Source organism: Anser brachyrhynchus (genome assembly GCF_964034855.1).
Source record: "Anser brachyrhynchus genome assembly, chromosome: 10".
NCBI lineage: Eukaryota > Metazoa > Chordata > Aves > Anseriformes > Anatidae > Anser > Anser brachyrhynchus.
In genome coordinates this window covers 2,524,621-2,541,574 of record NC_137705.1, presented here as the reverse complement: position 1 = coordinate 2,541,574, position 16,954 = coordinate 2,524,621, and the positions used below count along the sequence as shown (strand labels likewise).

The 16,954-nt window shown below is 42.8% G+C and overlaps 1 protein-coding gene across 6 annotated transcripts in view; it reads left to right on the top strand.

The window, feature by feature from the left end:
* Positions 1-16,954, top strand: part of LOC308200329 (contactin-4) — a 300,384-nt gene that overhangs the window by 96,058 nt on the left and 187,372 nt on the right. Inside the window, exon 1 of one of the 6 annotated variants that reach the window (XM_080605915.1) lies at positions 3,220-3,389. The exons of the other annotated variants lie outside the window; for them this stretch is intronic. The gene's annotated coding sequence lies outside the window, so the exon portion shown is untranslated. Of the gene's footprint in view, positions 1-3,219; positions 3,390-16,954 lie in introns of those variants that run through there. 6 annotated transcript variants of the gene reach the window in all.

Here is a 16,954-nt window from a genome sequence, read left to right as displayed (position 1 = left end):
AACTGGTTTTAAAACTGAATTGCGGTCAGTTCCCACTAACCCCCTACCTCCCTGTGGTTGCTCTCCAACCAGATCCGTGCCAGCTGTGGGGCCAGGATTAAATATCAAAGCTTGCTTCAAGTTTGGGGAAGTGCCCCAGGGTGCTGAATATTTCCATGACCTGAACATAGACTTCTGTTTTATTTCCAACAGGAATTGTTGACATTCTTTTAGTCCAGTAAAAGATAGTTCTTATTAACAAATCAGATTATTCTCTGTCAAAACAATAGGTTTAACAAACAACTCAAGTTCTTTGAATGAACCTCTCAGCAATGAATGTCTGTTTTCTTTAAACATGGAAGTGTGCCTGTGTGCAGCCACTTCTGCTCATTCCCGGTTCCAGTCTCTGACGCTGTGGGAGCTTTTATCTGTTTTGCTACTGAAATCAGTAATAAAGTTTGGAAGGAATCAGGAGATCACCTACACCAGCCTCCTGTTCCAAGCTGGTCAGGTTCTCAGGGACTTCTTGATCAAAGTTTTGAGCATCTCCAAGGACTCTACAGCCTGTCTGGATGTGTTGCATTTTAACAATCCATGGTAGCAAAAATAAATAAAATCTTGAGAACAAATGTAAAATTATTAAAGGGTCTAGCAGCAGGTTTTAAATTTACTGGGGTTTTAAATTTACTTTTAAATTTTAAAAATTTAAAAATTTTTAAATTTACATGTGATATGTAAAAAGTCCATTGTAGAGGTGCGAGGTACGCAAACCAAGTGTGGTATAAACAGAGGGGGAGTCCCTTGAAGAGGCCACTGCTCTGGCCAGCCTCAGAGAGGACACAAACACTCATGATAAAGTTCTTGTGCTCTCATCTTTAGAGTAAAATCAGGTAAATTACTGTTGATGTTAGAGTTAACATGTCTAACAACTGCCTCTGGAAAGTGCTGGTGTATATTTGTTTTCCAAAAGGCTTGTGAAGGATTTGTCTTGGATCATTTTGTTTTCCAGTAGAACAACCTGCTGCAATACCTTCTTTTTTTTTTTTTTCCTGTTTGCTTTAAAATATACTTGTGGACGTAAACACGTAGGTACAACAAAGATAAACATGGGGACTCTAAAATTCTATATTTTCTGCTTAAATAACTTCATATAATTAGATATAGAAGCACAAAATAAGATCTAAATAGATAGTGGCAATGTGAAATTGTTAGATTGTGTATGATACAAAATTAAGTTTTCAAAGTAACTTAGGAAACTAAACTCAATTTGAGACCTAATTATTTTAACAGCTATGAAAATTTTACCCTTATGCAGTTTCCCCAAAACCAAAGAGAGAAGTTTTTCTTCTTGGCACCGATTTAATTTTATTTTGTTCTTAAACACATGAAACAGTCTAGCGGCATTAATTAGGTTTTCTGAGATTTGTATTTGCGATATGCAAAACGAAGGCTGAGTGAATAGCCAGGGAATCGGCAGCCTGGATGAGTACAAACAATGAGACATCTTTTAGACACGAGATGATTTCCCCCAGCGCTGCCAAACTCTGCACTTCAAATGCATCTCGTATAAAAGATGGCTTCCCAGGAAGCACAGTTTCCATTGAAAATCTGATTGTTCAAGCAGATTTTGTAGCATTAAAATGTGCTGATCAGAAAGTTAAATGGCTGTTTCCTGGCTTTAACTATTTATTAAAAATGGGTGCTTCTTGCAGGCTTTCAGTAGCCCAGCCACAGCTGAGAAGGCAGATTTAGCTCTGCAGGAGTCCTGTGTCAGCTGGTGCATCCTAACAGCGGCGGGTGGTGTGGTGTGTCTGCATCTGCTGGGGTAACAGCAAATAGCCAGCTCTGGCTGACTGTGCCAGAGGATAAAACAGCGAGCCAGAGGGGTACCGGCATTCGGGACGGTGTTTTTAATAGTTGTGAATGTTTCAGAGTCTGGGGTAGCTGCATACAGGTGGTATTCTCTGAAACCATGAAGTAACAGTAATTCATCTTTTAAATATTACTAATAAACCATACTTAAAATAGCTGTGCAAAAGTTCAAATTTTCCAGTGTTGCAGTGTGAAGGTACTGATTGGAACAAGACCGCCTATAAATATTCAAAGCTGCTTGGGGTGCTTTAAACCTGAGCCTGGTGCACTAAATGTCCTCCTTCACCTCCCAAGGTCCAGGATTGCATTTCCTCAGTGCCAGGGTCTCAGGCTGAAATGTTGGGGAAAACTCAGTAAAAAGTCACACTGGACTACGAAATTCCAATAGCCCCAGTACCTGCCTGCGTCGTTAGGTGACTTTTTTTAGTATCAAAATCTGTGCCCATAGTCTTTAGAAGATTTTAGAAGGTTTTAGGCACTTCTGAAAATGTCAGCTAAGATGCACTTGGTACATTGACAGAGCTCATTTTATGGATCATCTCTTTTTCTGGAAGAAATAAAATAAATTACTGATCCTTGTCTTTAGGGGGAATCTTGTTCTATACATGGATCAATAAAAATGCATCTTTAGCAAGGAGAGGGTAGATACGATGGGCAGAAAAATTAGTCCGTTCATCAAGGACAACTTGAAAGGAGGAGGATTGTGGAGGTGTTTCAAATATTAATGTGTTGTGCCACACTTCCATGATACTAAAAGACCCTTTAGTGATAAACATTTCCAAGTTTCTACAATTTTAGTACTGCGAAAGTTATTTTTATGTAATGAAATTAACCGATGTTCAGAATTTTTGTACGTGTGCTCGTCTCAAAAGAAGTTTTGTTACATCCTGCTCCATCCATCCTTTGTGAGCATGGAACAGCGATTTAATTTCAGACCTGAAGTGTTAAGTTTTAATTTTTTTTTCCTTTGCTCAGTCTCCTGTCTAGTCATACATAAATCAGAGGAATATGAAAGAACTAGTAAAAATGTCTGTACCCTTCTAGAGCTGTAATTTGGCTCCATGAATTATTAATTATTAGACCAGTATAGCAACAGCTTTTTCAGAAGTTGGTATAAATGTAAGAGGCTCACCTTATCAGCCAGGATCTAAGCCGTGGCAGTAATGTAATTCTTACCATTTAGCACTTTGTGGTATGTTGAAAAGGAATAGGATATTAGACCATTTAAACTTTCTGAAATGTAACACAAAGTAAGGAAGCAGTGCTTTTTTTTTTTTTTTTTTTTGCTCTTGCCTCTGAAATAATTTCAAAGAAATGAATACCCGTGGATTTCTCAGGGGCTCGGACTTGGGGAAACGCTGAAGCTGCTCCATTTGTGAAGCGTCACTGCGAGGGAGACCAGCGGCTCCGGGCGCTTGGAAAGTAAAGGCTTTAGCTGCTGGGGGTGCTTAGGAGAAGAGAAGTCCGTGGAGGAGGCTTGAAATTAAGCTAAAATGAGTGAAAGGTAGCGTTTACCAAAGACAAAGAAATCTGGTATTGTAAGTAAAATTTTCCTTCCTAAATAATGTAGTGTTCTAATTTAGTACTGTACCGTGCGAGTCTGGTGTTAATTTCGTAGTAGCTGTGCCAGTAGCAGATCTGGGGGATGCTCAGAGAGCATGTTGTGCTCTGTAGGGGGCTGGTGAGGAGAAATAATAAATTAAAAGGGGGGAAGATAAGTATTTTTGTTTGAATGAATTCTCTGTTTGAAAAGAATCTTTAGGACTATACCAAAACTCTGTCCTTCCCAGTTATAATCTGCCTTTGGCTGTTTCAGAGTTGGGTGAAGTAGTGATTTATTGAATCACATCTTGCAAATTTAAGTGGATGTAATGGAAAATTGAAATACTTCAGCACTTTCCCAATTTGGAAATCTAATTTTAACATTTTTCGTATTTTTGCAATACTGTTTTCCATATCAAAAGTTATTTTAATAAGGAGTCTCTCTTGCAATATATCATAATCTATTTTTTTAAAATACATTTTAATTTATAAACAAATTGGGAGAGGGTAATAAGAAACTGATTAGGTCCCTTTTTGCACCGAGGTTTTAATAAGCATTATATTACAAAATTTATGTAAAGCAATATTTCAGGGAGAAATCGTAATGAAATTCTAATGTGGATTTTACCTGAGATGGTTCCGCGGGACTGAAACAATCTCGCTGCTGCCACTTGCCTCTGATTTACAGCAGCAGCTCTGCTGCTGTCGGGCGCTGAGCAGCGTGCGGCTCCGATGAGCTGGGCAGCGCAGCTTCGGGGAGGGTACGAGCTCCTACCCCCATTCTTGCTTTCATGGTTATATATGATGGGGAAAAATTTGGTAGGTGATGCTGTGAATTAAAGTTGCTTTAATTTTCTTGCTCCTTTCCTGACTTTTATGGACTGTATCTTTGCAAAACGCTCATTTCCTAAGGGAAATTAATAACAGTCTCTTACACGATTCTGTTAAGCTGAGTATCTCCTGTACCAACAGAGTTAACTTCTTGGTCTGGGGGCATGCTCTGCTCCTGTCTGGCAGTCACCGCAAGCAGTTTGCCACCCCTCACCCTTCCCGGCTGTTTTTCAGAGGCCAGCTTTGTGCTGGGCTGATCGCTGTTCGCTGGTGGTGGAGCACGCAGGGACCCGCGAGGACAGGGCACGGGGAGAGCTCATCTTCGGTGTTCTGGGAAACTGGCAATGGTGGAGTTGGGCAAGTAGTGCCAAGGATATTCCCGCCCTGTGGAGGCTCTGGTGCATGCAGAAGGGGCGCAGCGGAACTGACCAGAACGGTGCTGGGAGGTCGTAAAAGCAATTTAAGGCTGCTCCAAGGGAGCACACCAAGGCACGTGTTGGTGAGCCTTCTGCAGAGCATCAGCTTGCAGCAGACCGATCTGCCCATAAATAACACTAAAGTTTACAGGCTTTTAAACAGATGAAAACAAATTGGGATGGCTTTTTCTCATCAGTGTTTTTAGGGGGGTGATGTTTTTCTCCTGGGAAAAGCAGTGACCCTCCCCTGGCTGCAGCAGCGGGGCTGGGCCGTGCATCGCTCCTCCAGGGTAGGGAATTGAAGGGCCAAGGCTGGGTGGGGGGCAGCTACCTGCCACCTCGATTGTGTACTACACCCAAAATAAATCCCCTTGAGAACTGCAAGAGCAGTGGTAATGGCTAGCCCGATTTCCAGCCTGCCACATGTGTGCTGCTGGCCTGGCACTGGGGCTGCATCTGCGCCAGCAGAGTCACCTTGGTGGCTGCCAAAGTAAAGTCACCGCAGTGCCTCCATCATGGACTGGGAGCCGCCAGCCTGCTGCTGGTACCCAGCCTCACTGGGCTGGGGCTGCAGTGCTGGTAATGATGCCTTTGGATATGCCCTAAGAGTTTTTTGGGGGGTCCTTGAAATTCACCTTTGTTGCCACCTTCAAATTGCTGGCCACAGCTCGCTGGAAAACGTGCCCTGAGCAGCAGACGTGGGATATGGCCCTGAGCACGGGGCCAGAGCGGCCCTTTCCGTGCAGTGTGGGTGAGAACTAGCAGCACAAAGATGCTTTCATCGGGGTGCGTTGCAGTCGAGTACAGGCTGGGGACATCGCTCCCCCGAAGGAGCTAAGGGAGGTTCCCGGGGCTTTGCTGCAGAACACAACGCAGGTGACACAGGTCAGCCTTGGGAGGGGTTTTAAAATGGCCAAGGAAAGGGATGGGGGCATGGCTTCGTGTTTGCTGGGAGCTCCCAGCAGCACCGCTGGAAGACCCCGAGCTGTGCTGGGAGCCCAGCGCTGCCGCTCCTGCCACGCGCAGCTCCGTCGTGTGACCACCCGCCTGTCTGTCTGTCTGTCCGTCTGTCCATCCATGGTGCACCCCAGCTGGCGCCCGCGTGCCATTTTTGCAGCTAGATTTTTGGAGGAGAAATCCATCTAAGCTGCACCCAGGGACCTGTAAGTTTGGAGATCTGAAACAGAATTAGTTTGTGCAAGGGAAGTTATCACACAGTGAAATTATTGCGCATTGAAATTACCGTGCGTTGAAATGCATCTCCAAATGAAGACGTGACAAATAATTGTGCTTTGATGGCTTTTGAATCTCACAAATTAAACCTATTAGGAATGCCTTACTCAGGTTTCTGCGGTGCAGTTTGGCACAAAGAACCAGTTGTATTCGGAGAGGCAGTAACAAGTATATACTTAGGTGACAGAAAACATGACAAAATGCTTATTGCTGGAGTGGAAGTACATGAGAAAATATATGGCTATTATCCAGCTGCAAGTTTCTCAATTTAAATGCAAACAAAACAGGAAAATGAAATGCAATTTTTAGTTTAATCAACTTTCATGAGTCTTCTGGGAAGCCCAGAAGTATCTGAAAGGAGCCTCTGGGACCTGTTGGGTTTAAATATGAATTTTGAAGTCTGCTCAGTAATAAATGGTATGCTGTGTTTGGTTTAAAAATTAAGCCTTGCAAGTGACATCTGTGTTTAACTGGAAGCTGGCTGGCAGGGGGATAGGCTGGTCAAATTAGCAGCTCATTTCAGAGGTGGATTAACCCTTTCTTTTGCTAAAATTGTGTTTGCAATTATTTGCCCCGTGTGTTCTACAAACAGCAAGTTAAAATCACAAACGCATCCATTATCATTATTAAAATGGAGACCAAATGTGGATGGCAGACTTAGTAGAGAGTACACAACAGGCTGCACCGAGCAGCACAGCGGAGAGAACCACAGAAACTACAGCAGAACCTGCAAAAAGTCAAAATAACTGAAAATGGCAGGTAGCTTCTCTGCACATAAAATCATTTATTGGGCAGAGGGGGAATGATCTAAGAATGATTTTGCATATCACAGCATCGAATACTTGATCTGTGGAGACATTAGAGGTATAAGAAAATATTAAAAGTTTGTGTTTTAAATGTATAGGATATATCCCGTATGTACGGAGCTGTAAGAACTGCTGGAGTGCAAAAGGTATAGCAAAATCATTTCTTGTTCCTCCCCCAGTCTCTGACCCTGGGAGGGGCCGGGATATTTCTGCATTGATGTCCTTACTGTTACGCTTCTCCCGAGACCAATTACAAAGGTTCACAAGGTTGTTTTTATTTTCCTTGCTCTTGATGCCTTTTTAATGAGGCCTCCTAGTAAACAGCAAGCATTATGCTTTCCTGTTGTATTCCTGTCTGCCGCCTTTAAACATTTATCACTAATACATGTGGGAAATGATTTATAAATTAAATATTAGGAAAATGTACTTTTAAAAAACAGAAGTAGTTGGGGGGGATATTTTATAATTGTCATTGGGGGAGTGGGAGAGGAAGTCAGGCCAATATTTTGCTAATGGAAGCACAGTGAAAGGGACTGGTAAAGCATCACTGTGGTTTCATGTAATAAATAGAGATAATAGATGCACGGAGTTCTCAGTGCACATATCTGGGTCTGTGGCTTAGAGTAATAAAATCTGAATGCAAAAAAAAAAAAAAGGCAGCTGTGCAGAGCCATGCTCGCCTGTCCCTGTCCTTGCTCTGGCACGTTCCCTCCGCTGCTTTGCTGCTTCAGCCACTGGGTCTCCAGGTTCAAGTGGTCCTTGCGAAATATTCTCTAAGCACCAGCTAATCAAGCCTAATGATGCAGTTGTTTTGGAGCTGAAACGTGAGTGGTAGAGCCCTGTATGGAGTCAATCCATCATGCTAAATGCTCTCGTGTTGGGATGCTGCCTGCTGCACCGTTGCTCTTGCTGCATTAGGGATTCCCAAGTACAAATTCCGTAATGATTTAATGATGTTGCATCTTATTACTGAATTTTATTCCTTCACTTGCTGCTTAGTTAATACATAAGCAAATGCTCTTTCTGTTTAAATTATGAACGAACCTGCTGTCGGACAAGGCAGTTTTCACTGGAGCACCTGTTTTGCTCTTTCATGCTTTGGTGCCAGACTTGCAGTAAGGCTAACGGCGAGCAAAGACAAATCTGTTTTTTGACAAAAGTCTTCGCACTTGGCTGCCCTGCAGCAGGCTGTTGTCTCTTCTTCAAGAGGCTGCTTTGACCCCATGGTCGCTTCTTAGCGGATGTCCGTGCTGGTTCTGTCGGCAGGCTTGGACAGCATGACTCATGTCACGTCTGTAGTAGTTCGGGGTGGGGAGGGAAATAGATGAATACATCGATAAAGTTCATCTATACGTGTGTGTATATATGCATGTATGCAGTTTTTCTAGTAAAAGGTACACTTGTGGCAGGCTTGGAGCTTGCGGAGGTCTTTTTGCTAGCACAGTGGGTTTCTTGTGTGCCCCTGGAAGGCTTGGGGGGGTCCTGGTGCCTCTCCTGGTGGCACTGCTCACCCCTCACTGGTGGGGGGCCAGTGACTCCTTTTTCTAAAAAGCGTTCCGAGAGCATGAAACATTACTTTGATCATTTTCATCTTTTATCTTTAAGTAGCTGATTTCATTCTCTTCTGTGAGCAGTCATCTCAGATAGCTAATCAAGCCGCATAATAATGAAAAGGTCAAAACAAAGTAGGGAGCTACCACTATTCGCGGCAAAGGCTGGGCTCGGCTTTCAGAGGGGTGCCAACCATTGTCAGAGCAGACATTTATCTTTATTTTTCAAAAAGAAATGAGGTTACCATTTTTCCTGGCCTTTTTGCTATAAAGTCGTGTTGTCACCTATGGATGTTGTTGTGAGAAAAATAAGAAGAGTGTGGAGCTGACATCTCTTGTGAGGAAAAATTACCCCAGGAACGCAGAGGTCCCTAATTAAATCGGAGTAATGGCAGACTTTGGGCAGCAAGGGGAGCATGCCCAGCAGTTGCTATTCATTCTCCAGATGATGGTAACAGCTGCACCAGAATGTAAACCAGGTTTCTCTTCAAATTGCCTTGCATGAGTAAAGAGCATGCCACTGAATTCATTCAACCTCGACACATCAGTGAAAATAGAGAATGATAGGAAATTAATCCTTTCTTGATGGTTTTAAGATGATAATCCTCCATAGTTATCCTCTCAAACCAAATTTGGAAGATCTTTCATTCATCTCCTCTCCTGCAGGCTTGCACGGGGGATTGCAGAGCTGGTGCTTGGTGGAGGCTGAAGCCAGGATGGGGCTGCTGGAGCGGGTGCTGCTCTGAAAAGTTCTTAAAACTTCAGTTTTCGTAATGAAAAGTGACTTGGGCGATGAGGAGTTTTCCATGTTCTTTCAATGAGCTGTGGGGGTTTGGCAGTTGGTGGGATTGGCTTGTTCTCCGTGCTGATGGTGGCATTTATTTTAGAAGGCCAATCATTTATTTCTCGGTTCTGTTGCGTGGGATTTATTTTTAGTGTAACTAATCAAATGAGTATAGAACTAGAATAGCATGGGTGAATCAAACGAACCTTTACAGGAGTGGAAGTTTGATTTATTAAGTAGAATTGTAATTCAACCTGAAGAGTTTGATTGCCCTCATACCCACTAATCCTTTTTTTTTTTTGAGATCAATTTGCCCCAAAGATCTGTACATAGGCTGCTTTTTTTTGGCTGTCGTTTTCCTCAAGACCTTGAAATGGTATAAAAGATGAGCTCCAGCTGTTTCTCACTGTGTGGTGTTTTCTGATGCTCAAATTGCTGGATTTTAGCCTTCTCAGTTTGTTCCAGAGTAAGTATTACTCAGTAGTTATTGCTACAGGAACATTGATTTTAATTTTACCAAAATAAGTACATTGAAATGTTTGCATGTTATTTATTACCAACTGTTGTGTTAGCATTGGAGATGTGGTTTTATTTATTTCTGGGTATGGCATAATTAATTTTGTATGCTTATCTGAGACTTTCTTGCCAGTTATTCATAGCCTGACTTTGTCTGCAATCTTCAGACCATTTACTGTGTGATGTGAAATATTTGTGTGTTTTTGCATTAAGATTTAGAATTACGAAACTGTCTTCTGGTATTTATAGCGGCCGGCTGCAGCGGGAGGCAGCTCACCTCTTACCCCCGGCAGCAGCAGAGGCATCGGGAGGCTCGGCATTACCCACATAGGGGAACTGGGTCTCGTTCAGATCCGGGCTGGCTTGGATCATCTTTGCGCATATAAAAAGCACGGCATTGATCAGCTGAGCAGTGCCTCAGCTCCCCAGCCAATTGTTTCGTGACTCTGTGGGTCTGAATATGAAAAAATGTTTTTCTGCGTGTGTGGCAAAATGCATAATTATTTTACATAGACCCCTGCTGAGAAATTTCTGGGGAGGTTGAGGAGTTGTGTGAAGTGTTTGTACTTTCCTGGGAGGTTCCCCATTGCGGCATGGTAGCAATAAATTCCAGATGAACCAGGATGAAATGGTGTCAGATTTATCTGGCGTAGCTCTGGCACCTAGCCCTTACGTCCCTGTCCTCCTGCCCGGCCTCCTGTGCTTGAACCCATCCACTCCTGCTCTCAGCGTGCATTTTTCAGGTTTGTCAACAGGCTTAATGGCAAGAACGTGGTGGCTTTTCAGACAGTATTAAGTAGTTTCCAAAAATAGTTTGAATTAGGTATAATCAAATTTATACAGGTGGGTGTTTTGAGCAACTGCTCACATCTGTTTAAAGGAGAAAAACTGCGGTGTATTGGTGCTTTGAGGTTTCTTTATAATGGCCCCTTGATAAATATTCTGCTCAAACTGAAATACAGATCGTGTGGAGACAGCAAAAGATGTTGTGCTGCCTCTTGGCCGCTACATCTGATTATAGTTTAGACTGAGTTTTACAATAGCTTGCAATAATTGTTCAGTTTGCTCAGTTTCTACAGAGATATCAACCACTTAAATATTCCTGAGTTTCTCATTTCTCAAAAACATTGGAGATCCCTCTCCAAGGATTTTCAAAGGAGCAAAAACCCTAGCTCACAGTTAAGTATTTGTCTCCTTTTTTTGGCCCATGTTTGTCATATCCAGAAAATGCAGAAATAAAATGCAAAACAAGGAAATTGATTTTTATTTATTTATTTTTCTCTTTAAAAGCCTGGGACTGAACATCATGCTACTCAGCCTCTGTCCCTGGCAGATTTCGTCATCTCCTTCCCAATGAGGTGTATCTTGGTGGGAGAGTGCCCGAGCACACGGCTGCTGTGGAATGACAGACAGACAATTGTCTGTCTTGCTGCCCGGGGCTGCCAAACCTCGACAAAATGGTGAAATCTCCAAGGAGTCCAATTTCATGACATTCAAACCCGGAGGGGTTTGGCTAACTTTGGCTCCAGCTGGGCCCACAGGGGGTGTCCATCACAAACGATTACTGTCTTCAGTTGCTGATCGATGTAATGAGATGGGATACAGCAAAGGGTGTCCCATGGCTGGGCACAGCTAAGGGGGAAGGCAAATTTGTCCAGATAAGTGCCTCAAAAGAGATTTTGTGAGTAAAATGGACAAATAAACCTCAAAAGGACAGAAAACAGCAAATAAACCCTATTCCATTTTAGTGCTTTCCCTGCAGAGACGGGGAGAGACGTGCTTTGGAGCTTCATGCTACTGTTTTCAATAATATGCCTGGGGCAAGGAAAGACTGTTAAATTACAATTTTTTTTTTCCCCTCTGCTTTGGGATTTCTTCACAAATCCAAAACATTGGTTGTTTTCTGTATGCTTGTTTGGTTTCCTGCAATTAGAAACTGTAGCTAGATTTCATGGCAGTTGGAGTTGGTTGATCATGTAGGAGTAGCGAGAAGAGATTTGTTGGTATGTGTTTTCCCTTGCTTTCATTCATTCTGTTTTCCTGAAATGAAACTTGATGAGATATTTGGAGCTGATATTCTAGTTCTTCTAGGCTGTGCCAGTTGCCAACTGCTAAGATTTTCCTACCTGGCTTTTCGCTATGCTTTGGATATCAAAAACGAGAAAAACGATACCCAACAGGGGATGACCAGGAATTGTTTTACCTCCTGCCCCAAGGCTGTTGGCTGGGGGAGATCTTGAAGCAGCTTGCACAGGAGTGTGCAGGGGCTTCGTGAAGGATGCTCTCCCACCCAAACAATGCTTGCATCTTCATAATATTTAAAATAACTTGTCTGGTATTAAATGGCAGTGTGTGTGCTAAGCAATAGTTTCAGCTCACATAAATATTACCACTTGGAAGGATTTTCCTTCTGACATTTCTTTATAACTGCATTTCAAAGCCTTCTTACTGAGGAGGTTATTCTGATGATTTTTTTTTTCTCTAAATAAACTCTTTTTGAAAAACAGATCCCTCCTAAGGGCAGTCAAGTGTCAAACAAGTTATGGATGGTGTCAGCTGCATGTGGGAGCACACGCTCCATTTATTCATTACAGCTGTGAAAGCTTAGCTGTGCAAATGTCGAGTGTTGGTTGTGTACCTGTCACTTCGGAGCTTTTAATGAACGCTGATCACGTTCATCCAGATGTTTATTTGAATAAAGTGAATGCAAAGTAATTTTTTGAAAACAGTGCGAAGTTTTGTTTTTTTTTGCAGTATTAGGATGAATCTTAAGAGACTTATCCTTTCCAGTGAGCAGTATGTATAGCTTCCAATAATTCCCATCTCTGAAGAATTATTGCTCAGTGGAAAAGGGATTTGCACATTCGCTTCGGTCATCTCACAAAGATCGATTTAAACTTTTTTATCAGCATACTATAACTTTTTTAAAATCATGTAAGAAATTTAGTTCCAGAGACCTTATCCTCAATAATACATCTTTTTCTTTAAGCAATCCCTTTTATACCTTGAGGAAAACAAACATTTTTCACAAACAAACATGCTCTTCGGCTCTTCTTGCAGAACTTTGCAGTGTAATTGGGGAAATAATGCTTATCTCTGATTCTTTGAGCGAATGCTTTGGCCATCCGGATTTCTTTTGCTGCTTAAAACTGTTCTAAGTGGTAGAAAATGCAGAGCATAGAAATGTTGCATAGCCAAATTCGAGCCAAGACTGCTGGATCAGCAGAGCCCGTGCCCTGGAGCGCTGGGAGCAGGCTGGTGGGCATCCAGCGAGAAAGCCCCGCAACTGCGTCCTCCTTTAAGAGCTCTTCCCTCCTCTGTATGGCAGGGTTTGCACATATTCTGTAAGGCATACATCAGAAACCATGGCGTGGTGATGAAGATAATGTGCGGTCTTTTGGGAAACCCATAATCAACAAATAATTTTCAGGAATCCCACAGGAAGGAGTCTATTATGGGGTCTAAAACTGCTGTGCTCCTTTCCTAAAGCCTGCTTCATTATCCATTTCTGCTTGGGCTGTTTCAGAGAAAATACTTAAAATAGATGTAGATATGGCAGAATATATTGTGGAAGCTTGCATTCTTTATTGTATTGCAGTCACGGAAAAGAAAAGCCCATAAATAAATCTTTTTAAATGAATTTATTGCAAGTTGTGTAACTGAAAGAAACTGCATGTCTGCAGAAGTGGGAAAAATGTTTTATAGGTTGATCTTAATAAAAACTTTCCAATGTTTGTTTTAAGCCAAGGGCTCAAGTGAAGTCTGTAGCCAAATAAATTGATCTGCAGGCTCTGCATTTGTGATGGCCATATTAAAAAGAAATCCATAGGTCATTACAGCAAGAATAAAGCTAATACTATTAGCTTAGGAGTCACTCTTAAATGTTATTTACATAATGATCTTGTAAGGTGCTGAGCTTTCATAACTGACTTGTGTGTTTGAGGGTAGAAAACTTATAGGTGGTTTCCTTTATTCAGGGACTAAGAGTTGAATGTGATGCTTTAAGCTTTTTTCCTATTTTTTTCCCAAATAATTTTAACAGTAACCTTTTGAATTTGAGCTGGCTTGGAATTTGCAGAAGATGGAATATCTAATGGCAATCAGATGATAATCCTAATTATCTAACTTCATACTGGCAGTATCTAGTGCATTTATACTCTGATAGGGTCAGAGCTATGACCAGAATTCTGTCAAATTTTGTCCTTTTCCTTTGAAGAAATGTTTTTTTTAGGCTTTTTTTTGTGAGCTAACTTGCTTTCCAGGGAGCAAATCAGTAAATAATTTATTCAGTGAAAATTCCTGACAATTTTAAAGTGAGAATAAATATTTCTATGATCCTTGTAGTTTATAAAACTTGAAATCTACCCACAGATATTCTCCTCTTTAAAATGCTGCAGTGTGGTGTAAGGCTGAAAGCTGATAGCCAGCAAGTTTGTTTTTTTTTTTCCCCCTAAGAGCTCTTCAAAAAGGTTCTTCAAAAATTAATTTCGGCTTTTCTGTAGTTTTGAATTATTTTACAGTGCATTGTATTTAGGTTAAAGGACAGGAAGGATGAAGAATTGCCTTTTTTTTGAGGTGGTTTTGGCTTTTTATTTAACAAAAAATCCAAAGGAGTCCTCCTCCTTCTGTAGTCTTTGCTGCTTATACTTTACACATAAGACAACTTAAAGCAGTAAATGTGTTCTAATATTTTACTTAAAATAATTGTGGTTTGAGACCAAAATGTTTTCACTGAAGCCTGGGAGCACAGTCCCCTCTGCAGGGCAGGACTCTGAATGTGCGCTAGCTCCAGCACAGGTTCTGGTGTAAACAGCACCTTCTGTTTTGGCCCTTCAGTTAAAATGCCGGTGAAATAAGCCAGCAAGCAGGGAGAGGACGGCACTTTCTCAGGGATGTGGAATTTCTTGCTGCTGTTTCCTTGTTTTCGTATATTCTTCGTTCTTTCGTATTCCTCTCCCACTGCTCGATGGTGTTTAACCTCCTGATGTATCCCAGGTCTTCCGAAGCAAGGCAGCCCCGAGTGAAGCTGTGCACACAGCAGCTCCACGCTCTTGTCTCTGTGCTGCTTTACACGGGATAACTCCTTCAGCGGTCACTTCATGGTCTCTCATTGCAGGATTTAAAAATTAAAGCGGTATTTGCAAATTAAAGTGATCTTTTAGAAGCGTTATTTAACAGAGATTTTCCAAGGCACTGGTTCAAGGAAAACCTCGCTAGCTGGACAGCTGGGGAAGATAGATGGGTTTTGTCTCCTGCGTTAGCGGAGCTGATTAGCGATTTTGTCACCACAGAAGCCCCCCGGGCTCAGGCTGCTGGTGGCTGGGTGCTTTTGTATTCTGCTCCTCTGCAGGCCCGGGTCCCTCCAGTGCTTATAGCGAGAGGCAGAGAGGAATATTAAATGTCTATAAGTGAGTCAAGTCACATATGGAGTGTTCAACACACGGCACTCTCTTTTACAGTAAGCCTGGTTATTATATAAAATAAAAGTGTGTATTCTGTCCAGTTTTCCCCATAAGGTTGGGGGGGAGACAAAGATCAATCATTGATAAAGATAGCCCATGGCAGCGGGTAGATGAGACTGTCAAGTCAAGTGAGAAGGCAATAAAGCACACAAATATTAAAATATTTTGATTCTTAGAGGCTTCTACTTATAATCTTCAATTTCTGCAGCCGGAGGCTCCTGGTTCATCTGCAGCCCAGAGACAGGTCAGACCTTACACGCACTCCTTAATGCCATGTGTTCATTTGTGGGAAACAGGTGTACAGGAACGAGCCTGTGGAGGAGGCTAACCTCTTCCTCTGTGTGCTAAGTGAGAGGAAGAGCCTCCAGCAGCAAGTAAATGAAATTATTGATTATGAATACAATAATACTCAAATATTAAATAATATTTGATTCTTGAGGGTTTTATTCATGTTTAGTTTCTAAAAAATTTTGGTCAGCTGTTGTAATCTGAGATTTTGCAGCATGCAGAACCTGCTCACCTGCTGCTGAACAGCGTTTACAGCAAGGGCTTTAAAGAAGAAAAGTTCCAGTGTCGTCTTTGTGTGAGAATTTCAGGAGTCTCGGGGAGAGCTGAGGAGCAAATTACCGAAAGATGTGTGGTGTGTGTGTAATACATTACATGTTCCATTTCTTATCTGACTAATAGAGGGCTGAGAGAGAGGCCTGAAATGCAAATAGCCCCGCTGATGTGGCAGACGAAGCGTAGCATGTCTTCCCAGAAACACGAGTTTTACAGAGCGAGTCACGCCGAGCATTTCTCTCACGCGCTGCCAGCGCCTAACCTGGCTCTCAGGCCCTGCTGGCGGCTCATGGCAGAACCAAGGCACAGGGAGCGATGTGGGGCAGTTCTTGTGGTGGAAGATGTGGGACCGTCCTGCAGGAGTGCTCGGAGCCTGCACGGGTCGGTCCTCGGCCTGCGGGAGCGGGTCTGGCCTCCTGCAAACCGCCCTCGGCTCTGAGCCCTGCTTTGAAAGCAGGGCCGGGCTCAGCTCACGTAGGAGTGTTGGTGGGGGCAAGGAGGATGATTGCTCAGAAATAAACCTTGCTCTGTTTTTGTAGTCTCTGGGGAATAATGTAACTATTCCCCAATCTGGATCTCAGGTACAGAAGCACGCATCTTGAAACAGCTGAAGGTATTTTTCCCTAGTTTTCAAAGAGTTTTACATTTGCTAAAGGGAAAATAGCCTATATCTGGTGTGCTCGAAATGCCTTTGGTACATTACTATCTATTTCAAATAGGGAATATTACAGGGAGCCTGTCAGATATAAAGTTGGAAACTTATTAAATAAAAATAAATTGCCAGGTCACAGTTGTGTCCTCAGCGTGTTAGCTTTAGTGCCCACATGGGCACCATGGGGTTGGTGGTGGCTCCGAGGTGCAGCTTGTCGAGGAGTTACAGTGCAGCTTTAGGAGATCTTTCAATCTCTTTTCTTTAACAGCTCATTTGGAGGTAATTCAGAATTTTCTTTTCAGGTGAAATTATGCTAATTTTATTCTGTCATGAATAGCACTGAAGACAGGTTTGAGGTAATCTCCTGATCTCTGATTTGGTTTTATACCTCAGCTACAAACGAACAGGGAATCCCTTGACACTTCAGCGCTGTTCTGTGGCTCGAGGCAGGGCTCGTTGGGCTGCTGGAGAGGAGGGAGATGGAGGCTGTGCTGCCCGCTCCCGGCTGGCCCCGGCGAGGCTCTGTGGTGCCACGGAGTGTGGTGGCAGTGCCATGGGCTGTGCCACCGTCCTGCCCTGCCACGAGGTCCCTCCTGTCCCCGCAGGGGTGACACCTGACGGCTGCTGTGGCTTCCAGCAAGACCCAACGTTGACCATGGGTTTATTTGTCTGTTTCCCTCCCAGGTCTTTGCCAGCTGGGGTTCAATGCTGGTCACTTTTGTATTGATAGATTCATGTTATAATAGCCAA